Source organism: Rhea pennata, chromosome 11 (assembly GCF_028389875.1).
Source record: "Rhea pennata isolate bPtePen1 chromosome 11, bPtePen1.pri, whole genome shotgun sequence".
NCBI classification, from domain to species: Eukaryota; Metazoa; Chordata; class Aves; order Rheiformes; family Rheidae; genus Rhea; species Rhea pennata.
Genome location: NC_084673.1, coordinates 21,805,220 through 21,831,763, shown reverse-complemented (window position 1 = coordinate 21,831,763; position 26,544 = coordinate 21,805,220). Strand labels below are relative to the sequence as shown.

General features: G+C 51.0%; 1 protein-coding gene and 1 long non-coding RNA gene across 5 annotated transcripts in view; both read left to right on the top strand.

Moving 5' to 3' along the window:
* Nucleotides 1–1,898: 1,898 nt before the first annotated feature.
* On the top strand, nt 1,899–9,251 carry LOC134145357 (uncharacterized). Its single transcript, XR_009959589.1, has 5 exons — nt 1,899–2,152; nt 3,828–3,953; nt 5,021–5,128; nt 5,595–5,730; nt 8,207–9,251. It is a non-coding gene; the product is annotated as an uncharacterized LOC134145357 (long non-coding RNA).
* A 5,348-nt stretch (nt 9,252–14,599) lies between these two features.
* Nucleotides 14,600–26,544, top strand: part of ARHGEF9 (Cdc42 guanine nucleotide exchange factor 9) — a 200,487-nt gene continuing 188,542 nt past the window's right edge. For all 4 annotated transcript variants that reach the window (XM_062584967.1, XM_062584964.1, XM_062584965.1 and 1 more), the window contains exon 1: nt 14,600–14,679. The gene's annotated coding sequence lies outside the window, so the exon portion shown is untranslated. The remainder of the gene's footprint in view (nt 14,680–26,544) is intronic.

The following is a 26,544-nucleotide window of genomic DNA, read 5'->3' as shown; positions in this document are numbered from 1 at the left end:
GCAGACAACTTTGTTCTGGTCCGACTTTACTTTGAAATTGAGGCAGTTTTGCTGCTGATGGTATTTGACCACTGCCTTTCGTGGCCATCCATTGTCCCATTTTGAAATGGTGGTGCTGCTGGAGAGGAGCTAGTGTCACATCTGCAAGAGGAGCTACTCAAAAGTTTAGTATAGTTTTGTTTGGTCCCATCAACTGGCTACCTCCATGCCATGTTGTGCTTAGGCACCAGAGGGCATCAGGGACCAGCTCTGCCCTGCTCTCCAAAGCTGCAGGCCTGGCAGCCTGTGCTTCAGCCACCGATGGGGAAGGCTTTAATTCATTTGCTTTGAGAGGAGTTGGGAAAGCCTGAAAGTTTGTCCCACTTTTACAAGTTCTCTGCACACCAGCAGTCAGCAAGAAGGGCACAGTCAGCATCACTCTTTGAGACATTTTTCCGGTATGTGCAGAGACACAATGAACTTGTGTCCATTTACTTTGAGTTTTAGGAAGGTTCAAAGGCAGAGAACTTCTGCTTGGTTGTCAGAGCCTGCCAACAAGCCCAAGGACCTGGGAGGTGAGAGGCAGGCTCCCTTTGGTCCCTTCCTCTTGTTCGGGTACCGGCAGGTCACTTCACCCCTGCTCTCTCTCTCAGGTGGTCTTTCACAAGGTAAATATGAATAAAGCTTGCTGAAGACCATAAGGAGACATCTCAAGCATTGTGTCGGATTCTAAATCCAGGTCAAATAATAACTCATTTTGCTAGCTGTGACCTGCTGGTGTCAAATGGCTAGTATTTCCCCTTCCTGCACCCTTTCTCTTTCCTAGGAGGCATTTTTGGCCAAGCAGCTGATGAGTTCAAGTCCTCTCCAAGACACATGCTGCTGGGTGACTTGCTACAGCCTTGCTAACCTCAGCTCCCTCACCCAGACTCACGCTAAGTTCCAGTTAACTCCTACCAGTCCCACCAGCTCTAAGTGGAGCAAAACCAAAACAACCTTCACCAAGGCAGGGGTTGCTGCTGTTCGAGCAGAACCCTTCAGAAGTTTGTTCTGGTTTTGTGAAACGGGATAGGTTTAATGCATTCTCCTGGGGATGCGGGACCTTGCTTTTCCACAGGCTGGAGTTTGCTGGGAATATTTTGCATGCCCTCTGCTCCACTTCTGCCTCCAGAGGGACAAAGTTCTCCGCTATGGGAAACATATGGCCCCAGCAGTTACCCCTGCACGGTCTGCTGGCCTCACCTTTCTGCCAAGGAATTTATACTGCTTCAGCGTGTCTTGATAAAGCTGTTTGCATTTCAGTGTCTGGCACTGGCAGGGCCACTTGAGCTTTCACGCTACGTTGTATAATAACAACTGATATTCGATTTCCTTGATTGCACCTTGCTATCCTGCAGGAGATCTCAGTGGGGCTCTGCGGGAGCTGACTGCTGGGGGCAAGGCCATGGGGTGCAGCGAAGCCAGTGACTGCCCACTGGTGCGAGAGGAGAGGGCCAGGCGGCCTCCGGGAAAGCAGGAGAGCAGGAGACCAAGCCATCAGGTAAATCAGAGGCTGCTCTGAGGGAGCCCAGGGGAGCAGTAGACACTGCTGACAGGCAGAACGGAAAGAGGACAGAGGTTGCAGTCTCCTAGGCACCAGCTTTTTATGTATTTCCTCCCGCTCTTGTTTTTAGATTGCCAAAAAGAAAAAAAAAAAAGCCTTTGGAAACAGTCGGGGATGGGATGCCGAGCCTCTCCCTGCGAGACAGGAGTTCCAGAAGGCAGGATGTACTGCTGCAAGTCCGTGGCACCCGGGAGGCACGGAGGGAGCTGTGAAACGTTAGCTGCCAGCTGCCTTCCACTGCAACCGTTCCTCAGCCGCAGCTCATCGCTGGGTGTCCCCCATGCCTCTGTATTAACTGGCTGTGCTTTGTCCTGGCTGACAGGTATCTCTTCATCCTTTCTGATGGCGCCCCATCACCTGGATAGAGGACTTGGATTGGATACAGAGGAGAAATATCTCCCCGCTTTGCCCACTTCCTTATCTGTAAGGGAGGGAGAGCCACTGAGCACAGCCCAGGCTCCGGCCATGTCCGTGAGCCAGCCCTGGAGTGCAAAAGCAGAGGGAACCAGAAGAGGACAAAAGAAGTGATTCTGGAGCCAAAGGGGTCTGTTAAACCCAGGACAGCTGAGGGTAACTGAGCTTCTCCTGATTCCCCCTCTGGTTTTGTGGATCTGGCAGGCAAGACAAAGCTCTGCCTCCTAAACGGATGCCTCTGTCTCCTGCTCCTTACCACCCTGCCTCATCAAGCTTTCTCTTCACTCTTACATTAATCCTACCTCTTAAGGGGTTTTATAAGTGGGGGCTCCTTATTATCCATTACTGTTCTGCTAATCTGCTATCTGGAAACTGTCAAGAGCAAGTAGTCACTCATGGCCTTAATGGCAGTCACTTGATTCCTGTCCTTCAGCAGAAATGAACTGCCACCACAAATACCAGCTAAGACAGGAACAGGATTCAAGGGCAGCCATACATCAAGGAGATGTATAATGCAGTTAGTCCTGAGCTGCTCAGAGTGATAGCAGGAAAGGGTCTTTGGCTGGCACATCTTTGCTGGTGCCTTCAGGCAGAGATCTTCTCCAGCTGATGCAACTGGGAGGAGTTCTCTCACTCATCTTGCTGTTTTCTTGCATTCAGCCAGCTCAGAAGGCCCCTGTCTCATCTACACCTGCTCTGTTCAGTGTCTCTAATGTCATAGCACCTGTTGAGTCTTGCCTCAGAAGTGTCTGTGTCCTTCTGTGGGTGGCTAAGGCATTTTAACACTGTGAGTAGGAAGAAGCTCCATACATGGGGAACTTCTACGTAGTCCATCGCTATTGAGTTTAATTTGGTTCCTGGTATTTAGTATACTAAGGAGATAATAAACACTTTTTCACTAAGTGTAAGGTTGTCCACAGATGCTGAAGGAAGTCCAGTGTGAAATCACAGATACCTCCAGGACATGTCACGAAGAGCTCCTGTTCCTCCAGTGTTAGCATCTAATCAGATCGTGTTGGGAGCACATGTAAACATGAATTCTTACAGAGTATGTTTTTGCCAGCTGCACCCCAAAAGCACAGGGGAAGATTTTCAGAATGCAAAAGATGGTCTTAGATGCCATTTCCATTGGCTTTTAGGCCCTTTTGAGATTGTTGAGGAATAAGAAGTAAAGTTGTTTTTTACAAAAAGTCAAAGGAATGGAAGCTCATTTTCTCCTTCTGGGGAGCAACCAAATAAGCAAGAAATCTCTAAGCTATCCTTGGTTTCTCCCCAAAGCGTGTCAAGCTGGCCCACAAGCAAACCAACAGGCCCAAGCGTGGTTGCTTTCATTACCTCGCCAGATCCATGAAACGCTGATGTGCTGCCTCTAGCTTTTATGCCCTCTTTTTGTTTGCTGCTTGCAGGTTGGATGCTGCTTTTTATATTCTTACAACTGTAACCAGATTCTCACTGGAATTCTGTCTGCAGGGTGGCATTGTCCACAAAATTTGTGGATTGCGGGATTTATAGGATGTACTCTGGGGGAAATGTGCAACACCAACAGGACGTTCCCATTTTCCTTGAAAATGATTTTAAAAGCAGCTTGTAAGTGTCACTGCTGGAGATGGACTGTGGACCACTTGTGGTCAAGTGGCCTAATCCAGCAATTTCTATGAACACATGAATAACCTGAAAGATGAAAGAAAAAGGATTGAGGAGAAGGAGCAAATTTAGATCAGTACAAGTAAATTCACTTTACTGCTTTGGGTCTGGGTTAGATTCTCTGTAAAATCAACCAGGACAATTGTATGTAGAATCATCTTTTGATGATGCATCATCTTTTCCACAGAGCCACGGCCCACAAATGCAGAAGTGTCAAGGAACTAGGATGGATGTTTTTGACCACAGCTCTGGCTGCCACCCAGCCTTCATTGCTGACCAAGCTTCAGTTCTATCTCCTGCCTTAAGATCACAGGTAGCTAAATGACCACAAATATGTTTGCAAGAGCAGAATCACAAAGAGCCTGTTGTCACCATTTGCCAGTGGGTTGTCGTGGTATTACAGCAGTAGAAGGTTGCCTGGCTCTCTGCAGAGACGTGACAACGGGTCAGAGCAGAAGCCAACACACTGTGTTGTGACACATCTACTTGATTACACACAAGAAATAGCAGTTATGTTTTTATTAGCTAAAGGCAGCTTTCATGAATGAAAAATAATTAATAATGATTGGATGTCCATGCATTGCCCTTGGCTAATTCTAAGCAGAAGCTTCCTTAAAGAAAAAAATCTTACTGCTAAAATGACTAATTTAGTGCCTATTTCTCCTGCAAGTGAAGTCAAATCACACTTCATGTTGGCTCAGTCAGGTTTATGCTGTCTTACATTAGCAGACACAAAGCTTATCCATTATTTAAAAGGAATTTGGTGTCTCTGTGCTCTCTCTCTGAGGAGAAGCCCACTTAATAAGTGTGGAGTTCTTGAAGAAACTAGACTAGAAACTAGTCTAGACATGGGCTAGAAACTTGACTAGAACAACCGTAGGAGAATGTCAGTTGGGTAAGAGAAGCCAAGCTGCATTTTGCTCCAGTGAAGACTCCCCTACTGGCTGCTTTGGCTTTTGAGCAATGGTTACAGAGCCGGAGGCAGCAATGAACTTCTACCTTTGCTTTGCAAGGCCAGAGAATGCAGTAACATCAAGGACGTGCTCATTTAATTAAGACCTTCAGCCTACGTGATGGAGCCCTCCTGGGAGGGATGAAAGGCATGGCTGTTCCATGGGAAGCATCTTCGAGATTAAGGAGTGCCAAAGGCAAGGAAGCATCAAATATGATTAAAAAGTGATTAAGGCTGACTTTGAAACACAGGACTCGAGGAAACAAACGCTGTGAGATAAAAAGAGGGATTTCACCGCACACTCAGTGTGGTAAAATCACTTGAGGTGGAAGGAAAGCAGCAGAGCCTATCTGACACAGGCCAGCCCTCAGAGATGTTGTTTATGATTTTTATGATCTTTTCGTCTTGCGTTTTCCTGTTTGTTGCAGTGAATGGAGCCCTGCCGAATAATGACTGAAACCCTCCCATTCCAGCAAGTCAGCTTTGCCAGCCTGCAAGAGCTGAGGGCTCAGGGGACTGGCGGGGAGGATGGAGTGGTAGGTTTGCACTCCTGCAGGACTGGGCACGTTTGGACTCCTGGGTTCTGTGCTTTTGTTTCTCACTGTCTCTGGGTTTTGCTTGCTGCTCCCGGGAGTCTGTGCATGGATTCAACCAGACAGACCAAAGCAAAGGCAGCGAGGCCTCGTGCTCCATTTGTATCATCCCCGCAGAGGCTGCTGTAAGCCCTGGGCATAGCCCCAGCAGTGGTCAGGATCTCCCTGAGCCTTGACTCGCACTGTGTTTACTCATCCATTTTGACTATGTCATATCTTTTTCAGCAGGACCTCTTTGGAGACAGACTATCATGGCCCTGAGGGCACTAATTGTCCTTAATGGCCCTGACCAGCATCACCTGGGGCCTCCACTCACAATCCCAACCCACGGGGCCTGGAGTCCATTTTAGCTCAGCCTGGGGCCTTTGGCTGGGCCTGAGTTATGATGGAGTGTCTGTCTCTTCTCCAGCTACAGCTGCACCTGATCATGGACCCTGTTGATCCAGATCTCCTGGCTTGACCTGCCTCATCACCATGAACTTGCCTGATGGTCTGGACTCTTGGTTGAAGCTGGCTACCATCCCTGCACTGTTTGCCTTGCTCAGGTACTGTGGGAGGGGGCCCTGGCTGGTGAGGTCCCTGCCCTGCTGACCACATTACCACCCCCAAGCCCTGCTCCTCCAGGGAGCTGCCAGCTCTTGCTGTACCCTGGCGTGGGCCTTGTCACCAAGGGGTCTGGCTGTCCTGGGGGAATCACCTGGTCCACTGTGGGTGCATCGTGACTGAAGCAGGGTCTGGAGGCAGCCCGTGTCGTTCAGCACGAAATCGCGGTGAGCAGGCAGCATGCTCTCTCTCATCTGAACAGGGTCCTCTAAGGAAAAGCACTGGTCAGCAAATAGGGCACCTCGCAGCTGGAGGAAGCAGGAGGGTTCAGGGACCTGATGGGAGAAAGAGATAACCAGCGCTGGCCGCTGCAGTAACTGCGTAACTGGAAGGGTGCCCTGGGGCAGGGCCTGAGCTGCCACGTTTGGAGAAGGGATGTCAAAAGGGCAGGATGCCAAGGACCCGCCAACGTATAAATAAACCAATCCTTTATAAAACCACACAGGACTGGTTATGTTTGTTCCCGCTCCAAGAGCAGGCTGATGAAGACTCCCTTGTATTCCCTGAGCTTCGGAAATGCACGGGACGGGATCCAGAGCATTACTTAGCATTCAGGTTACAGGCCGGGTGCAGCCAGAGTGGGTGGGGGGCAGAGGGCGAGAGAGGCTGTGGAGCAGCAGCGGGGCTCCTTCAACGAGAGCTGAAGGAAAGGTTTCTCCTTTAAAGCTTCTGCTGCAGTGGTAGACGGCCTCACCTTCACTTCGGCTGACTACTGTCCCCTCTCACGCAGCTATGGCAGGCTCCAGCTTGATGAGCTGTGGTTCGTACCTCATCTTTGGCTTGCACGTTGGTTAATCTTCTTTCAAGTGATACATGAAGCAAGGATTTGCCTTTTTCCCTTTGAAGGCTGATGTTCGGCTCTGTGCCATGGACTCGTTCTCCATTATGTTGAGCCTCAACTTTCCTGTACTCGGTTCCACCCCATTTTTGCTCAGAATACCCCATGCAGCACAATGAGGGCTTTGTAATAATTACCTTCTCCTGCAACCCTTTGGAGATGTGTTTCCACTCCCTCCCGGCTGTTACACCCTTCATTCTTCCTCGGGTAAATGCTGCCTGCATGTTCATGCAGAGGTCTCGTGATCTTGGCATTAGGAAGATGCTGTGCTTTCAAGTACGAGGAGCGTGTTACCAAGGGAAGATGGGAATTCTCGCATGTCAATGCCTGCGTGTGTTTCCAGTGTGTCTAAGCGCTTTTCTTTTCTGCTCTAGCTTGTTGCTGTTGAATAGCAGCATACGAGGCTATGTTAGCTTTGATCAGGGTGTTTGATCTGATCTCCTCCCTCCTCACCATACTCACTCACAACATTCTTTTTTCCCCTATGTTTTTTTTGCAACCTTAGGAAGCTAAATTACATGCGTATACAATGCTGGTGTGCTGAGGGTGTGCTGTTATCTTCCGTGGGCTTGTATGCCCTTTTGAACGGATCATTTGTTTCTGATAGTAAAGTACCACTTTGTGTGAAACTAGAAAAAAAGTGAAGCCTGGGATTAAACCAAACCCAGGAGAAGGGGCAGTGCAGTTTTCTTTTGTTGCTTCTTTAAGAAGAGTGCGTGAGATGGCTTTTCCAGGCGTTACCCTTTGCTGTTGGAGAGTCCCTCACCATGACGTTGTGCTGTTTCGTTGCCGCCACTTACGTTAGCAAAGCTCCCTGCAGCAGCCCAAAGCAATGTGAGGTCAGGGGCTTATTGATGCTGAAGCAACCTGCTGATCTTCTGCTTGAGGATCATCTTTTGGCCATGAGCGGTAAATAAAGAAGCTTTAGCAAGAAAGGAAAAGCCTGCAGCTCCACTGGGTTTACGATGGGGATGGACAAGTCATGTGGACACAGGGTTTTACTCTTTAACTGTGCCTGTCCTTCTTTAGGACCTTCTTTCTCATCTTGAACTCTATAATGGAGCTGATTTAAGCAGGCGTATTTTGGTCACCGCAGTGCAGGGACAGCATCTCCAGCTCCCCACTTTTGGAGCTTTGAGCAGATGAGGTCAACAGGAGCGCTGTGCCCAGGAGGAAAGGAGGACAGCAATGAGGTCCTAACCTCCTCAAAACAGGAGAGGATCCAATACATCCACAAACCTCGGGCTCAGTCACTGAGAGGTCTATCTCTGGCAAATGATTCATGCAGAAGAGAGGGATTTCGGGGGGAAAAGAAGGGCGGTAGGAGCTGGGAGGTTTCAAAAGCTGTCACTCTGGGCATCCCATCCGTTGGATTCAAAGCAGCATTTGAAGTTGTCATCTGCTGGTGATGGCCAGGGAGGGCCATCACACACCACCAGGAGTTTGCCTTTTGGGGGCATTGGGCAACTGTGGCCTGGGCCCAGAGGACCAAAACTTTTTCCATTTAAAAACAAACAAACAAAAAAAATCCTACAGTTTTCCAGCACCTTAGAGACTTCCCCCTTGTCTTCTTGAAACAGGATAGCTGTGGTGAGCAAGACAACAAGTAATGAAGGCAAACTGGACCACGAACAGCATTTCTGGGGGACAAATGATTGGCTTTGCACCTGGGATAAAGTGACTTCAGCACTTCAGCCGTGTGAGAATCCGAGTCCAGAGCGGCCACTGCAGGCGGCATCCAGCAGGCTGCAGGAAGGAGTGAAAGCTCCTCTGCTGGTATTGGTGTCTCCCATTTGGCAGCCACTCTGCCCAGAGGAAATGGGAGATTTGGCAGCTGAGCAGGAGGTGGAGGGACCTTTGGACTGTAGGAAATGCGTTTGGCCAGGAGCTTTTGCTAAAAACCCACCAGTGACGCAGGTAACCAACTGAGCCTGGCAATCAAGCCATCATCTCCTGGCCCCAGAATCGACGCTCATTTGAAGCAGGACTGATGTCACTACCTGTGGCCTATACCTTTTTACGTGTGGATCTTCCCAGAGGTGTGGTTCCGTGATTTCCTTTTTTTTTTTTTTTTTTTTTTTTTTTTTTTTTGAATGCAATGGCCTCACGTTGACTGCAGGAGGAGGAGGCTGAGGTGTCTCAAGCTGTGATGCAGGCAAACACTGGCTCCGGCGATAACGCACGGGTGCATGAACAACGGAGCAAGGCCAGAGCAAGAAAGGACTGAAACTCGGATATTAAATGCTCCACGACGAACTGTCAGGCTTTGAACTGGCTGGAAATGCAGCCGGAGGAGGCAGGTGGGAGGTACAACATGTAAGGGTGTATTTACGGAAGTGCGTGTGACTGGACAAATGTGCATAAATAGCAAAACACATGGTTAAATAATGTATTTATATCCTTTATTTCCTTATTTATTTCTGCATCACTCCATCCTGCTCTTTCCTCCTCCCTACTTGCGACTCTGAATTGCGAGGACGAAATACATTTATTAAACCCATCCGGTTTATCGGGGCCGGGCGGGACGTGTGAGCCGCGGCAGAGCTGGCGCTAGCTCAGCGCTGGGGCGAGCAAGTCTGGGCCGAGCAACCTCCCACGCTTAAAAGCACGCGGCCGCGAGTGCCGGCGGCGGGGAGCTGCGGAGTGGGGAAACTCCCAGCAGCCACAAAGTACGGGGCTGCTCTTCCGTTTACTTATTTATTTTTTCTTAATTTTATTAAGAAAGCGTCAGCTTAGTTCAGCAACTTGGGGTCAACCAAGTTGCATAATGACTTCTTCTGGCCTTCAAGGCTAGAAGGTATTTTGCCAAGGCTCTGCAGGTCCCAGAGGGCTCCCCCCCCCACCACCAATTCTCCCTCATCTGCACTCAGATGTTTTTCCCTGCTTAAGTGCAAATTGTGCACAGCCCCTGGTGAGAAGCCCCAGGCCCAGCGGGGGGGTTATTCCTGCAGGGGACGTCGCTACCTTCCCCCCGCCCCTGCTTGCTCAAAAGGCCACCCATCGAGTTTAAAGAAAGCGTATGCTTCAAAAAATATGCAAATGATTGTGCCTGTGCTATTAATAAAGAGTCGGAATTATCATGATTTTGGGTGGTTTTTTTCCCCTCTCTGTTTTGCAAGCTGAGTTTGCTTGTGCGCGTGTTGCCGCGGTGCCTCCTTGGGGGCTGGGCGGCCAAGCTGCCTTCGTCTCCTTTCCTTCTGCTCCTCTGGGCACCTGGGTTTAGAGCAGCATCTGGTTTGCAAACACAGGAGCCACCGGCGTGAACAAATCCCCCTTCTCCACCACCGAAAAAAATTAAAAAACCTGCTGGGGGTGCTTCTAGTTTGGGCTTAGAAATGGGGTTTCCAGCACGCCAGATCAGGAAAGCAGTGAAAACTCCTCGGAGCTGAACTTGCCGGAGGGCACGGCCAGGGCGTAAAGCGCTGACGCCTGGAGCAGGAACGGGGACAAGGAGTAACCAAGGCCCAGCGCAAGGACAGACATCCCCAGCGAACCAACAGAACACGTTCTCCGCCTTTCCCTAACACAGGCAAGCGAGGAAAAAGGACCTGTCGTTATAGCATGAACCAGGTGTCACCGAGTGTGGCCTGGGGATCTGCTCAAGAGCCCAACACTTCTCTTCCCCATCCTCCAGCCATCAGAAGTCCCTCTGCTCTCCTGTATTACGTGGGCTGCGTTATCTTGGAGGTTCAGTGGGAACCTGAAGGGAAAACAAAGCATTCCCCGAGCCTTAGCTAGCTCCAGCGGGATGGTGGCCACTTCCATGGTGGGGCACAGGGATCACTATCCCTTACTGCACCATATTTTGGGTTTGGCTGAGCCATGAATGCATATTTATTAAAAAAAAATCCTCCATCTCACCATCCTTCATTCAGCACCCCCTGAGTTGTGCGTGTCCCCAGGAGTGGCCCAGAGTCACAGCCCTTCGGGGCACTGATCGTGGGCTGTAAAACGTCGTGTCGGACCAAGCCAGCGCCCGTCTGCTTCAAGGCCACAAACCGGGATCGCGAGAGCTGAACTCTGCCCCTGGCTTCTCCGTAGGGTTTGTCTGCCTCCGCGCCAGGTCTCGACTTGAACCTGGAAGCGGGAGGGAAGCAGCGGAATACCAAAGGGTGGGAAAAGCAATTGTGTGTTTTTAATTGCCTCCGTAGGCTCCATGTTCGGATGCAAATCCCGAGCGCGGGGTTTGATGTTCCTCCTCGCAAACGCGCGAGCGGGTGTATTTGGCTGCACTGCAGCAGATTGTGAAAGCAGAGCAGAGGAGAAGACAGTGGGGGCACACGGGGCGGATGATGGCCAGACAGACTGCGTGCCACAGCGAGGGGGCTCGGGAGGGGGTGACACAGAGTGTCTGTCATTTTTATTTTGGCAGCGTCTAGGGCTCGCTGTCCTGGGGCAGCGCAAGACACTATCCAGGCTAACCTGAAATCTGGTCTCTGCCTTTGGGAGTTTACAGTCTAATTCCATGACCAGCTCTAGTGGAAGGATGATAGGTCCCATCTCATCTGAAATTATTTGGAAAATGAAGGAAGGAGATAATCACCCATCAAGACATTTTACATCTTTTCTCACTTCGGGGATTTCAAAGGAGTTGTGTTTAGATGGCCTCAGAGTAATTGCATCTTCCAGAAGAATTAGAAAAGACAAGTCTATAGGAGGAGCAAGGGCTGGTGGGAGGAAGCTGAGACCCCAAGAAGCTCTTAAACCTGCCTGGCTAGAAGTCAAGGCTGGCCATATAGGACAGGTCTAGGAGCAGGGAAAACGAGGGTATATGGAAAAGATGTGGCTAACGAGCTTTAACTAACACCTCTTGCAGCAGCACTTGGCACCTCCTTTAGTTGGGGGTAATCATGTTTGAAAAGCAGCAGCTGGTTGTGGTCAACCACAGGCTCAGCTCTGCGGCAGCTGGGAGGTGGGGAAGGTTTTGGCTGGTGCTAGAGGTTGGCTGAATGGCCTTGCTCCACCTGCAGACACTGGGGAGGCCATGGATTTGCCAACAGTGCCAACTGAGCTGTCCCAAGCAGCCCACTCTGCTAGACCCCTCAAAATATATCAAGGCCTCAGCTCAAAGTTTTTGGACCTGAATTTGCCCTAATCAGTCCTTGTTGTCTTTCAGGTTTGTTAATCTGCTTGTGGGCCTGAGGTAACATTGGAAGGAGACCTGTGAAGGCCTCATCCTGCTGGTTCTGAACTGGAAGAGGTTGCTGCTAGGCTCATCCTGTGTCTTATCAAGTGAACGGATGCTACTGGGACATGCAGCAAGGAAAAGGAGGGCAGGTCCAATGTGGGAGTGAGCAGTAACCACCTTCCTGTGTTACATTTGAGGTTTTTAGGAGGGTCTTCAACAAAGTGGTTTCCAGACACACTGTAGCCATGCATGATGATGGCTTTGGAGCTGGAGGATGTGGTGGCTTGGCCTTGTCACCTCCTAAGTGGAGCAGAAAGATGCTGAGACTCTGAAGCTGAGCATTTCTCTGGAGAAGCTGGTGGTGAAGCAGCTGGTATGTCTACGTGCCTACGGGTTTCCTCTTTTGTGGGCATGCTGCCAACCTGATGAGGACCTTCACTTCTTAGGGCTGGAGGAATGCACCCTTGGGAATCAAATATCAAAATCCTGTATCAAAATTCAGTAGATCAGGAAAGTCCAGTGCTGTACCTCATCCTGAAAATGGGGAAAACTGGGCTATCTTAGCAACCACTATAGATCAGCTGCTGATGAGTGGGTGGCCCGGATCCGGTTCTCAATGCAGTCTATACAAAAAGTCCTGTTATTGTCAGTGGAACTGGAACTGGGCCCCTATTTTCTATGGGTCACTTAATTGTTCAGGATTTCCTGGTTTTCTTGCAACATGGCCACCTTTGCAGTAGCAGCTAAGGAGTTTGGAGTATTTGAAATATAGCAGGTAAGTGCATGGGGTGTTTTGGACCAGTCACAAATTCAGGGCCCAGGTGAAGCTTTGCAAAAGCCACCTTTCTGCAGCTTTACAGACCAACCCTTAACGCTTTGCACGTTCATGCAAACACATCCCAAGATCCTGCTCTTTTTGCACAGAGCAGCTCCTAGCCGGCATGAAAGCCCCAGAGCGTGTCCCAATGTGCTGGCCACCCGCGTGCGCCACCATTGCACCTGTACGCAGAGAGACCAGGTAAGCAAACGCAGCCGAGCGGTGTGGGGAGCCCGCTGCTCCTCCTTGGCCAGGGTGAGCATGACGTGGGTGGCTTTGGGGCAGCGGGAGCCTCCCGCGGGAGGAGGGACAATTCAACAGCTGCGATCTGCAGCTGGCACGTGCAGGCTGCCAGGGAAAACCCCCATCTCCGGCCAGCCCTGAGGAAGGGCCGCTTGGAAAAATAAGGGGGACTCGGTGACGAGAGGCTCTGTTTGACTTAGCCAGCGTGAGCCGTGTTTTCAAAGCCGGTGCTGTCAGCGGAGCAAGCTGTCAATGATGGACACCAACCATCGCCGGCTCCGATTTACAGCCGGCACTTAAGTGTGTGTTTAAATCCCACCGACACAACGCACAAAATGGACGGACCGTAACCTGGCCGGTTTTGTTGTGCGGCAGGACCGCAAGCTGGAAAGCTTTTGGCCTTGGGATTAGCTTTCCGGGAATAGGCTGACAACGTAGAATTTAAGAAGGGGCTTTGCACTGCCCGTGCGCCAAGCCAGAGAAAGCACGTGGAATTCACCGAGTTGCAAAAACAACCAGAAACCCAGGGGGAAAAACTCTTGAGAACTTGTTGCTCTGTGGAGTGATTGACACGATGACTCCCACTTCACTTAGTTGTGGTCATCCCAGCAATAATACCCTCTTCCTGTCGCACGCACCTGCCCCTCATGTAAAACTTTTTAAAAAATATGACCAAACAAGCAATTATATGCAATGGAAAAGCAGCAATTAAACCCGCTAAACCTTGCCTAAATAATAATTTCATTCCCCTCCAATGTTTTTGCCTTTATAAGGGCTGCTTCTTAAAACAAAAATTCTGTTTATTTGCGTGATTGCCCACCAGCTCTTTCTCGCGCCTGCACGCGTGTGCGCCTGGCCGGGTGCCGATATAAAGCCTCTACACGTTTTGCGTGTTTGGCCAGTGCTGTGAAGGAGTTATTTTTCTCCCGGGGCATTTGGGGCGGCAAGGGGAAATCAAGTTTGTATTTGAGTTGGGCCAAAGGGCCCTTCAGGCTTATTGCCATGTGACCCCAGGTTAGAAAAATGAATAGTCCGAAGCACCCGGGCAAGCCAAAATGACCCATTCCCTCCCAGGCAGACCCTGGCGCGCAGCAAGCACCAGCTCCGGGGCGGCGGGGAGCCGCGCAGGGGGCAGGCAAGGAAGCAGCCTTCCTCCACGAGAGGAAGACCAAAGAGGCCAGGAGAAGCTGGCAGCGAGTCCGCCCCCCGCCTGCCCCTCCGCGGAGCGCCGCGCTGCGCGCAGGGCGGCGGCGCACACGCTGCCGGCGGCGGCGGGGCGCGTCCGCTGCACCGGCCGCGGAAACTTTCCCTCCGGGGCCTGACTCGCCCCCGAGCTTGGGACGATTTCGTTTCTTTTCAGTAATATATTTTGGGCTTTTTTTTTGGTTTGTTTTTTGTTTTGGGTTTTTGTTTTTGTTTTTGTTTTTTTCTCCTTGTCCTGTCGGCGGGGGAGCGCCCGGGGCAGCGGCAGGCGCCGGGCGGCCCCGACGGGACGGGGCTGCGGGGGATGCGCGGCGGCGGGCGGCCGCTCGCTGCCCTCGGCGCGGCGCTGCGCGGCGCCGCGCGGCCGCGGCCCCCGGCGCGGCGCCGCCCGCGGCTCCCGGCGCCGCGAGCCGGCGGGGGCCCTTGCGCGGCGTGGCGCGGCGGCAGGTCCCGCGGGGAGCGGCCGCGCGGGGTCCCCGCACCCTGGCGGAGAGGGCCCCGCTCCCCCCCCTTTATTTTCCACTCTGAGTAACTTGCAGCAATAGGCGCTCCCCGCCCCCCCCCTTTTTTAAAACCTTGCAACTTCAAGACAGGAGTGATTTTTTTTTTTTTGGTGCTTTCCGGGATTTTTTCCGTAGGCTGCACAGAGGCCATGTGCTAAGGTAAGAGGGTGACGGGGGGGCTCTCGGCGCTGTTCGGGGCGGGCTGGCACGACGTGGGCACTGCCTGAGCTTGGTGTTCTCAGAACTGGGACTTTTGCAGCGTCGCAAGAAAAAAAAAATAGTCGCGAGTGGATCGGTTTGCGTTGTGTTCCTGGCAGCTGAGGAGTCGCTCTCCTGAGCAGAAAACGGCAGGACGAATCCCCCGTAGTATTCGCTTTGCGATCGTGGTAGTCGGATGCAACTGTCAGTAAATGCAGAGCAGCAAAGTCTGCATTAGTTCTGCGAGATCCTGTACAGCGTAAGCTGCTGCAAATCCTTCTTTCTGTTCATTTATTTGAGCTGCTGAGGAAGTAACAACTTCAAATGGAGCTGGATGGCTACTGCATTGGGCCAAATTCTGATCACAGTCCAGTTTTGTTTCTCACTGTACGTGTATATCTGATTTCAACAGCTTATGCCTGATACTTGCTCGTGTGAAATGCCTAAGAATTAGGTCATTACTCACCGGGGCTGATTCAAAGTATGTTTAAATCCAGGAGAGTATTTCTCTTGGCTGGAATGGGTGTTTTTTGGCTTGGATGGTTCAGTTCTTACTGATGTGAGTAGTCACGGTGAAGCTGATGGGGCAACCTCTGTGCGAGGGACTTACTCATATGTTTACAGGCGATGTGGCTGCAGGGTTCCCTTAGATGCCACGTTCAGCTCTCCACCTCTGTGGTTTTGTCTTACACCTTAATACTCATTAGAGGAGGTATTTCAAAATGCATTAATTAATAGCTGATTTAACCTTTCCGCTCCTCCCTGCGATTTTATTGGAGGACAAGGGACAACACTTTCCTTCCAGTAACGGCAGCTTGCCGTTTCTCCCTAAATCGACTTACTGCGGTTCGTGAGAAATCCAGTGTAACTCTACAGCACAGCAGTTAACATTGCATGGAGGGCACAGGTTATTAATGCCTAAAGTGGCATATAGTGAATTGGTCCAAACTTGCCGTAACCATTTAAATCTGGTATTTATGGAATGTCGCTCGCCTCCTCCATGGTATCGGGATTGATCAGGGGAATTAAAAGCGAGAGTGCCAAAATTACTGCTCTTGAAGTAAGCTGATTTGTCTCACTCTGGGTAGGAGCGTTGCTGGAGACCCGCAGCTGAGATGGTAGCTCAGGCGTGCTTGTACGTGGAGTCCGCTGCGGTTGGCAGAACTGCTAACGTGAGCAGATTTTGCTCCCCGATGAGACAAAAGACTAGGTATAGGGCCGGGAATGCCAAATTTCTGCTGCCCCAGCTCATTTCCTTCTTGCGGTGTGGATGCTCATAGGCACGCGTGATTCCAGCTGAAATCATTTAATTTATGGTGGTTAACGCGCGGCGGAGCGGTGGCGTTTCCTCCCCGTCCGCCAGCGAAAGGCCTGTCGCAAAGTCCGGCAGCTCCGCCGGCGGCTCGGTTGCCTTTCGCTTTGGGTGAGCTCCCCGAGGGGCGGCCGTCGTTTGGGCGGACGGGGCATCAGCGCGTTCCCATCGAGGATCTGGCGGGCAAACGGGAAAAGGCTGGCTGATAAGGGAAAGAGGAAGAAGCAGGTGCATCTGTGCAGGGGCGAGCGCGTGCACGTAGGCATGTGAACGCCGGAAGTGGAGAAGCATTGTCCGCTCCGTGGGAACCTCGGGATGGACTCCCAAGAATCTGGAAGCACTGTGCAAAACTGCCTGGAAAAGATGGAGATGGGAACTAAAGCTTTTGCTACTAGACACCGAAAATCGCGGGTGCCACGGGATGATTTTCGGGCCTGTTGCAGTATTTCCTTTGCTCCACCTCCGCTTCATCGCATACTGGTTGTGGGCGCTGCCTCTTTCTCTCTGGTTGCCCGAGCACTGGTGGCTCCCGTCCTCTCCTTCTGCTCTCTCCTCTTGGCCTCCTGAGTGTTAATTGCACTCAACCATCCTATTCCATGGGTTTTAATTCCTCCCAACTCGCAGGCTCCTGCGAAAACTGCAGATGAGCCTGGAAGGAACTTCAGTGTGAGAACTGGTTTGCTCTCATAGTTATCCTATTTAGCCCTCTTAGACATAGTCTCTGAATTCCCCCGAGACTGGAGGAGCAGAAGGCTGGAAACCACTGAGCTAATTACAGCAACCTGGTTACACCTGGAGCAATTATTCCTGCCTGTGTTTAGCTGGATGTTGGTTTGCCTCGCCAATAGGTCTCACAAAAGGTCTCGTGATCTTAGAAACTTTCTCAGTTTTTGCAGTAATATTAGGTGATTTAATAAAAATTACTGAGCCTCACTTAAAAAAAAAAAAGAAAAGAAAAGAAAAGAATGCCATAAATGACACAGGTGAAAAAGAACGAGGGGGAAGTAAAAACGTTGAAAGAAAGTTAATGGAATTTTTTAGTGGGCTGTTTCCATGTTTTGGGGCAGATTTATTGTTGTGGGATGGTGGCTTGGCATCTCCTGCGGCTTGGTCCACAGTACGTTGGTCCAGTCCTGCTCCGTGCTGCTTAGTCAGTTATCCTGAGGGGCGTTTGGATGTGTACCCCTAAAGCCCAAGTGCCTAGGAGAGCCCCGCAGCAGCTTGCGCTTGCTCTTTCCCACTGGAAAAATGCATGTGCATGGTGGATAACTGCATTTTTATGGTCTTTGCTGTGGCACGGGGTGGACGGAGGCTCTGACCTTGCCTTGGTGCTCGGTTATACAGCTATTATTGCCCACAGGACCTGAATTGCTGCTTCCACTGGAGCTCCTTCACTTCCGCTAGAGCTCCTCCACATGCCAGGTCTCTACCGCATGTGTAAGCACCGTTGACTTTGGCAAGGCTTTGTTTGGGGGGATTGATTATACTTTTTTGACCCAGAAGGGTCCAGAAAATGCAAGCAGGTGTGAACAGAGAAGGCTGAGGAGTCTATATGCACACACATTTGTTAGCATCTTTCTGTATCTTCCCTTTAAATCCCAAACCTTGCTCACTCATGGCTGTCTGCAGAAAGGTGATTTGTGTCTCTGCTCGTTGCAGACATTTTGGACACAGCACTCTGTAAACATCTTCCTTGATGTAGGTTGATCTCCAAGAGTTTAATGTTGCTCTGATGTTCTTATCCATATCTTCTCTGCTCTTCTCTGAAAAGAGGGTCTCATCGCATCTGTAGATGGTCTTCCTCGACCACAGAACTTCATCTTCCTTCTTTTGAACAGGTTGCTGAGTTGCCCGTTGCTTACCCTGATCCCAGCCAGATCATGTTAATGCAAATCACCATTGATTTCAACTTATTTGAGGTCTTGGACAGCACACGTTCTCCAACCACACTCTGCTGCATGTATGTGTGTATGCCCTCAGTTCCTTGGTCCCAGCCCAAACCCAGAGGCTCTCTCAAATCTTGGGGTCAAGGCTTTGCTTTTTGTCTTTGAACATGGCAATGTGTCTCCTCCTCTAGATGCACCTGAGTGTTTTTAAAAAGCAGGTTGTGGTGTACCCCACGGTCCCTCTGGCGCTGGGGGGCAGCATGCCTGCCTTTTGGGATGCTGGATTACATGTTAGCAATCTTGGATGAGGGGACTGGAGCTGCTGCTCGAGCAAGTGGTAGCCCTTATCCCTTGTTTGTGGGCAGGAAGGAGGAGGCACAGGGAAGTCAGGTGAACAGATGGAAGAAATGAGGTGAAAGCCCTTTGCTTCTGGTTTGCCCGTCTCTTCTTGGGATGCCAACTGCCTGCTGTGGAGCTTTCCTTGAAAAGTGGTCTTTTCATTGTGCATCAGGCTAACTCTGGAGCCAAGGCCCCAAACACTGGATCTCTGAACAGCTGATGTGTTTTGCAAACATTTGAGCTTTTTGAGGTGCTTGAAAGACACCTGCTGAGTCCAGCAGTAAGCGACCAAATATGGCCAGCTGGGTTAGTTCCAGGAGATCTCGGCTGAGGTCCTGAAGCATCCAGAGTTACCTGGGACTGTTGCTGAGTCGGGTTCAGGTGTTGTCACCTGTTTTGTGGAAAGATGTGAATGAAGAGCTCCCTCCTGGCCTGGCAGAGTGCTGCTTCAAAGGCGTACATGGAGAGATGGAGGAAGCAGCATAATTAGCGACTTGCTGCCTTGGCCAGCCCTGTGTTGCAAGGCGGCAGCCAACAGGCGGGCTGGCTTCTCGCGCCCTTGAGGAGTAGCTTGGTCCATGTTGCACGTTGGGGTGGTCCTCCACTACCACGTGTTGCAAAGGCTCCCTTGATAGCGCATCTGGAGATACCGGAGACCTCTGGGCCTGGCTGGAAATCACAGCGGCACCCGCTAAATCATCGCCCACTCAGGTGCCGTGTTTTCACGAGGGCTGTGCAGGGTGGTGAAATACCCATAAGACAAAGCCATGCCCAGATGTTGCCAAAGGCTCGGTCTGGTAGTTAATTATCTGCAGCCGTTTCCAGGCTGAGCGGCTTCTGTTTTGATACGTTCGTGCGGTTTTGCCTGCTTTCTGGCGCGGACTTGGTTGTGGTGCTCCTCTGCTCTGGCCTGGGCGTAGGAGCGGTGTCCCCAGCAGCCTGGGAGACGTCACCCGGACGTGCTGCAGAGCTGCCTTTCCCGGGGCAGCGCTTTCCTGCAGCATTTGCTCACTGGAGCCAGCGTGCTGCCCTGTGCGGGGAATTCTGGTTGCACCATCGTAACTGGCCCTGTTGGTCGGGGCCAGAGCAGGACTCGGCTTTTGCTCACGTTGGAAAACATCTTGCTGGCTCTGAGCGCTGGTCTGGGGGTCCGAGTCCACCCCAATGCCAAATCAGTGCTTGCACACCGTGTGTTCATGCACAAACCCCGTGTCACCGTGTTTCTGCTCAAACTCGCTACTCGGGTTTTTCACGGGAATCCTTGGGGTTAATGAAAATCTGGAGCGAAACCGGGAGCCACGGCATGGTCCCTCCTCGTGCCTCTGGGTACTTGCAATTTTTCCGGGTGATGGGTGGCAGACACCGAGGGAGAACGATGCTCGTTGCCCCGAATCGCTGCAGCCAGGCGTCTTGGGGACACGAAACCCCACCAAAACCCTGCTTTTGAAACATCAAGAAATGTGACCAGGATGGTGGCCATTGCTCGGGCTGTAGCCCGGGGGAAAGCCCCGTATCTCTGCAGCAGGGACAGCGGCGCGCGCGCATGTGCTTTCCAATAGGATTTTAAAGAGCAGTGCCTGGGGAATTTACTTTACGTGGTGTAAGTCCTGTCAAAACAATTTCTTCCTGTTATTGCTCCACCAGGCTTAAGTGATAAGAGTCTTTCGCAGGGCCAGCTGGTTTCTCCAGGCCACTCTCCTGTCCCAGCAGGGAGAGCATCACCTCAGCAGTTCCCAGGATAATTTTTGCAGCCCTTAAACTTCCCCCAGCAGGAGCCAGCCGATACCCACTTTATACCCACTGCTCTTTCCTGGTGGGCTTCAGCCCAAGATGAACTGTGAGGGAGAGGTGTGGTTTTTTTAGATTCCTGGGGAAGATCTCATCTTCCACCTTTCGCCAGGAGCTGCTTCCCAGCAGTGAAGGCAGTGCCTGGCCGGCCTGGAGAAACTGTTTCCTGCTCTCTATGGATAAGCTGTGCTATATTTAGATAGAGAGCAAACTGTGTGCAAAGGGTATCTGCAGCACAAAACCGAGGACATGTGGCGAGTCAGACTTTACAAAAAGAGGGGTGATAAAAGAACATCCCCGTATAGTCCCTGTGGGGTCTCCGGAAGGCTTGGAGCTCCTTCAGACAGCGTTTCCCATGAATGATCTGTCAAGTTGCTGAAGGAAATTGTGGGGAGCCAAAGACTTTGGCCTTGAAGGCCGTTACGGCATGGAGAGGTATCCAAATGGCAGTCGGTCAGTTCTCCAGAGGGTGCTGGACCTTTGGTAGCATTCAGCAAGGTCCCAGCAAGGCAGTAGCAGGCTTCCTCACTGCCTCGAAGTGGGCTGGGAGAGAGTCACCAGTCCTCTTCTCCAGCTGGGGCCTTGTGCCTTCATATAGCGTTTCTTCTTGCCAGACAACTTTGTCTTCTGGCACTGGATAGGCCCCACGTGGTGCCCTGATCTGCAACGCGGCCTGGATGCAGGGCTGAAGGTGCAGTTTCACCCGTGGTTGGTGGTGCGTGTGTATCTGGCGCTCCCCAGACAGTCAGATACCTTCCTTTTCCCGCATATTTAGCTCTTCTGGCAGAATTAGGGAAATGACGTGCAATTTCCAGCGCTGGGAAGCTCTGCAGCCTGGGGGAGCATTTTGCATGGACAGATGTGGCCTGTTGGACGGGAGTCGGAGCTCTTTCTTCCAGAGTCCAGCAGGTCCATATTGATCATTTCGACTTCTGTCTTCTGCAAGGCCAGAGTGGAAGAGGAGGCACGAGGTGTCCAGAGAATGATAGATTGTCGCTGTTGCAATCTGTCCAACAGATTGTTGCAGATTGCAGGGAAAGCAACTTTGGCGCTTCTTTTCTCACCTTAAGAAACTGTTTCACTTGGTGTCTGTGCTCCATCAAGGGCTGCAGTTTGATGCTCCCTTCCCGGCTGTCTAAGCTGGCTGTTGCACAGTTTTATTTTAATCCTGGTGGCATCTTCTGCCAGCCTCACTGTGTAGCTGCACAGATGTGCGTTGGCATGAGGAATAAGGCAGCAGGCATGGAGATGAGGAGCAAAGGGCAAGACCACTTTTATTAATGGCTTCGCTGGCTTATGTTTCCTTTAACTGCCTGTGAAAGTACAGCATCAGCTTGGGCAGAAAGCTTTATCAGCTTCATTTCGTTTCCCTTGGTGAGATGATACTGCCGTGTTTGGCTTTCCAGTACCACTGAGGAAGATTTTAAGGCCAAGCCATAAACATCTTAACATTAATGAAGATAGATCTGGAAAATGCTTCTACTTGTTTTTTTTGCAATCCTTTTGAGTGGATGAACCAAACCTAAACTGGAGCCCCTCATGGGCTGAGAAGAGGAGCAAAAAAGAGGGAAAAATGTGGTAGGTTGCTGGGGCGCGCAGCCAGGTGCTGCTGCCTTACACAGAGGATGAGGAGGAGGATAGGGGGCACAGAAAGAGGATATAAACCTTAGCAAGTCTCTGCGCGTGCAGCTCACGCTGCAAATGGGACGAGAGCGCAATTTCTCAGATACGCAGTGATTGTAATTCTCCAAAGCAGCAGAGCTTGGCTTTTTGGCCTGTCTCTCAGGCCTATCTGAAGAATCTCCAGTTCTTCATTGTCCTAATAAGCTAAGGCCAAAGGTTTTGATAAGCTTTTATTAAGACAAGGAGTTGCATTAGTCGGAAATATCTGTATAAAAGGAAGATAAATCAATATGTTTCAGGGTATAAACCAACCTGTGTTTGAGAAAACTAGAAATGATTTTCTCCTAGACAAAAGATTATTCTATAACTACTGATTGATGAAGTTCTTGCCTCTTCCTCTGAAGCATCTACTGTTGCCCAAAGCAATGGGGAAATACAGACTTAAATGCAACCCCTATGTTTTCTAGTCCAGACCACCCTTTGGTTGAAATCCTTGGGTTTTCCACCCATAAAGAACAAGGGCAGTGCCACTTAAACTGTCTATAATAAGTATCGGCAGTGTATCTGTATAGTTTCCAGCTTGAACTTTTCCAGTGATAATTAGTCCAGGCACTTTGCTTTGATATCTGGAAAGTTTCCCTTTCATACACAGCCAGAGCAGTGAAAGCACAGAGAGGTTTCTTCTGAGGAGCAGTGGTGCCAGAGGATGCTGCAGCACAGCTCTGCTGTGGCTCTGCCCAGTGCTGTAGCCAGGGGACAGACAGGCATTGCTGCCTCTTCCTTGAAGCTTCATACCGAAACGTGAAAATACTGCTCGTCTCCCTTCAAACACACTTGCAAAGGAAAGTGCATCTTCTGCTGGGAGCAGAGACAATCTGGGGATTCAGGCAGAAGGTTTTCTTTGGAGACCACATCTGTCTGAATGGTGGTCTTGGAGAAGCCCCTCTGTGCTTCAGTTCCTCATTTCTTTGTATACCCTCTGCCCCCTGAGGGTATACAAGGATGCGAGGATGATTGCAAGGATGAATATCAAGACCCCTAGCTCAAGTTTAATTTAGGCAGCTAAATCCATGTTTGAGCGTATAAGAGGAAAATCTGATTTTTGTACCAAAGATGCAGTGTGCCTGCTGTGATGGTGAGGACGTGACCATGTAGGAGCTGCAGTTAGGCCTCTCACAGACAGGTGGGCAGGCTGTGAATGTTTCCCAAGAGGTATAGGCAAATTTCTAGAGAAGAAGCAAGCTGGGACAAGCTCTTCAGCAAAGAATTTGGTGAGAAAATGTGCTTTGGAGCCCGGTGTCAATCTGGTGGTGTTGTTAAAAGGGGCCTCAGCCTCATGCTGCTTGAACTGCCATTTCTAGCCGTGAGGATATGGGCAGACCATGGTGTGAGCAGGATAAATGACAGATGGATTTGGTCTGGAGGCGATGTAGCCACGTTACTGTAGCAATGGGCCACAACTTCATATTGAGCATACGATCTAGGCTGAATATGCCTCCCCATACAGACCTCTTTTCTGTAAGGACTCACCTAGCTTTTAATACTTGCATTTTGAGAGAGCAGCCTGTGTGAGAAAGGGGATGCCATGCTTGGACAGACACAATTAAAAGCATGACACACATGAATGCTCCAAAATTAGATGCTTAATTCGCTTACCTTGTCCTTTGCCCCTTCATTGCTTTGACTTTGGGGTGTGGGAAGCAAGGGGTCCATGATCGGATGGGCGGCTTAGGGGGAAAGTTCAACAACGCCGCCTTCCAGGGTTAAAAACAAACTGAATGTGGGCATACGCCTCTGACGTGAGGATCCAAAAGGCTGTGCTTGTCTGGGTTTGCAGGTGCTTCCCTTGCTGCCTCTTTCCTGGCTTCCCTGGGCTTCCTCATACAGGGCCTTGAGCTGTCAGCGTCAGCTTTCTTGATTTTCTTGTTGCGGGTGGTTGTGAAATCGGGGCCGAGTCTGGCAGCGCCTACACACACGTGAAGCTCTTGTGCCTTCGGTGAGGCCTGCTGCTCTCATTTACTTGCAGTTCCAGAAATTAAGGGTAAAGCCCAGGACCTGTTGGGAGTGAAGATCCCTCCAAGCTTCTGTGGGAACCAAGGTTTGCCCCTGATCCTTGCTGGAGACCTCCATATTCTTGAGCACATCTCTTGTCTTCTCTGCGGGGGACAAAGGATGTCCCTTTCTCCACAGCGCTGCAATGAATGATGCATCACCACCATTGTGGGAAGGGGCACTTGGGACTGCTAACCCCACTAAAAATAATTATCATCTTTATCCTGATGTCAGTCCATTCGTTTTGTAGCCCATGTTATTGTCTTGTTAAGTTGGTTGAACGTGACCACAGCTGGGTGTTAAGTTCCTCTTTTGATGCTTCTCCAGTGAGATGGACACGAAGGCTTGACCCATTAAAAGATTTTTATTTCAAGGGAGCGCTATGTGTATATGAGGGAGAGCCAGTTCCTTTTACTACGGGAAGGAAAAGCATTGCAACAGCACGTAGCAAAAAAGAAGTGTACGATCCATAAGCCAAAGTGATTTTGCCTGAACAGGGAGCGGGGATTCCAGCTAAATAAAAGCTGACAGCACTTCGGTAGCAAGCAGAAACCACGGCAGCTTATGGTAAGAGCCGCGAGCTCCTTGGCAGCGCCCTGAAGCCGGGCCTGCCCTGCCTGCGTGCACGGGCAAGTCAGGAGCCTGGGGGATTATTCCCAACCCTGGCACTGGCTGAGCAGGATTTGAACCTTATCATCAACAAAACATGAGGTAGTGTGCCGTGGCTGGGCCAGTGCTGCCGAAGGCGGAGCGTGTGCCAGCAGAAACATCTACCCTTTTGTTTCCCAAGCTGTAGGCGTGTGACTGTAGTCGCAAAGCTGACGCATGGCCCTGCTCGGCTGCGGCCAGGATGTCAGCATCCATCCTTGTTGGTTGGATGCTGCACCGTATTGGGAATTTAGGTTGGTGTATCTGGCAAATCTTGGGTTTTTTGCACCTTATAGCCAAGCAGTCTATATTTCGATGCCACGCAAGGTCCTGTAAAACCCTTAGGTCATTCTCAAACCGTTGGAGCATTCAAAGCAGGGGCGAAGATGCAAGTGTGCCAGTGTTGTCCTTGGAGCTGTGCCTTCGGAGAGGGGAGGTGCTGGGCGCTTGGGCTCATGGCGTGGGGTGGCTGTGGCAGGCTAGGGGCTAGCCTGGGGCTGTAAGGTGCCTCCTGCTGCCCCATGTTGTTCTCCACACTGCCCGCTCCCTCTCACACTGGTGGGCATGTTCTTGTGGACATGTGGTGAACTGCATCAGGGAAATGCTCCAGCTGCAAAATAAGTGCTACCCCACACCCTGTGTTAACTTGCAGTGAGATCCACTTCTCAGCCTTGTTATAGGCGAGGTGAGTGCTGGGGTGGAAAGTATCTGGAGGTATGGAAAGGAGCAGAGCTTCATTTTTTACCATTCAAAAGGGCCCATAAAACTATAGCCTCTATCCAGGGGTGCGAGCTGGGAGAGCAGAAGCATGTGCTGCTTTGGCTGGGGTATGGGCCAGATGTGGTGTCACGCTCTGGAGTCGGAGGTGGAAGGGAAAACCTTGCCTGTGTCTGCACCAAAGCTTGGGGTAACTCAAGGCATCAGGTACCCAAGACCAGCCCGGGTGGCTGACAGCATGGGAAGGCAGAGCTGGTTGCCCATGGTCCCACAGTGCTTTGGGTGGTCATCGGTCCGTGCAAGGCTCCGGTCGGAGCATCCCGGAGTGCGTGGGAGGGCCCTGGACAGCCCAGAGATGAAAAAAGCTCACCGCTGATGACGCTAATTGAAAGTGATGTTGTTTCTCTATGCTCAGACGTGGCTCCTGCTGCCGTTGCCCGGCTGAGAGCAACAGGCGTGAGCAGGGCTCTGGCGTACAAGCAGTATGAGCTGACGGGCCCTTTTGCAGGGAAAAGCCACACCTGCGAGAAGATGCAGCTGTCTGAGCAGGATCCATTCTCGGGGCCATGCAGGAGGCTATGAAGTGGCTCACTTAGCTTAATGTCAGCGCCGGATCGGCACGGCAGGCACGTGTCCAAGAGCAGCAGTTCCTCGTGCCTCAGGGTGCAGCACCCATGTGGGGACCTTGCACTGGCTGAAGGAAACCACTCAGGGTCACCAAGCTCCATGAGCACAGGGGAACACCTATGCCAGTGGCAAAGTTACCACCAAAAATGGGCACCCGTGAAAACACCCACTGATAATTACTGCAAAGCAATTGCTGCGTGCGCCATAGGGGGCCAACTGCAATGTCACAGGCGCCAGGGTGTGATGACACTGGATGTGAATAAATCTCTTTAGAAGGGATACTAAGACAGATGGGTGAGCCATTCGTTCCTGGTGAGGGTGCGAGGGAAGAGAAGGGTGTCTGCAAGTCTCAGCGGGACCTTATGGCTTCTGTGGGGTTGTGAGAGAGATGTGGGAGCTTCTACCTTCATGGCTTGGAACCAAATATCAGATTAGATGTTACACACAAAGTTCAAAAGCTCGTTGTGATTCTCAGGTGGAGAGAACTAGTTGCAGTGAGCAGGGACCCAGCAGTGATGTTGCTCCTCATGAAATGCAGAAGCAGGTTTTCCATGTGTCTTAAGACAATTTTGTGCAAGAGCACCCGCTTCCCCCGGTCTGACGTGCCTGAATGTGGTAGTGCCCAAATGCCCAGTGTGTGTGCCATTGACCCATGCAAGTTTGGGACATCAAACTTCTGGGCACTTGAAGATTTGGTAGATTTGTCACCAAAGACAGTGCAGAAGTTTACTTCTAAAGCAAGAGTTTGCTGTGCAAGGAAAAGGAGCTTGTAAATCTGATGCCCTAGGCTTCAAGCTTACAATTGCCACCAGTGTAATCTCTAAGCTTGGTCAG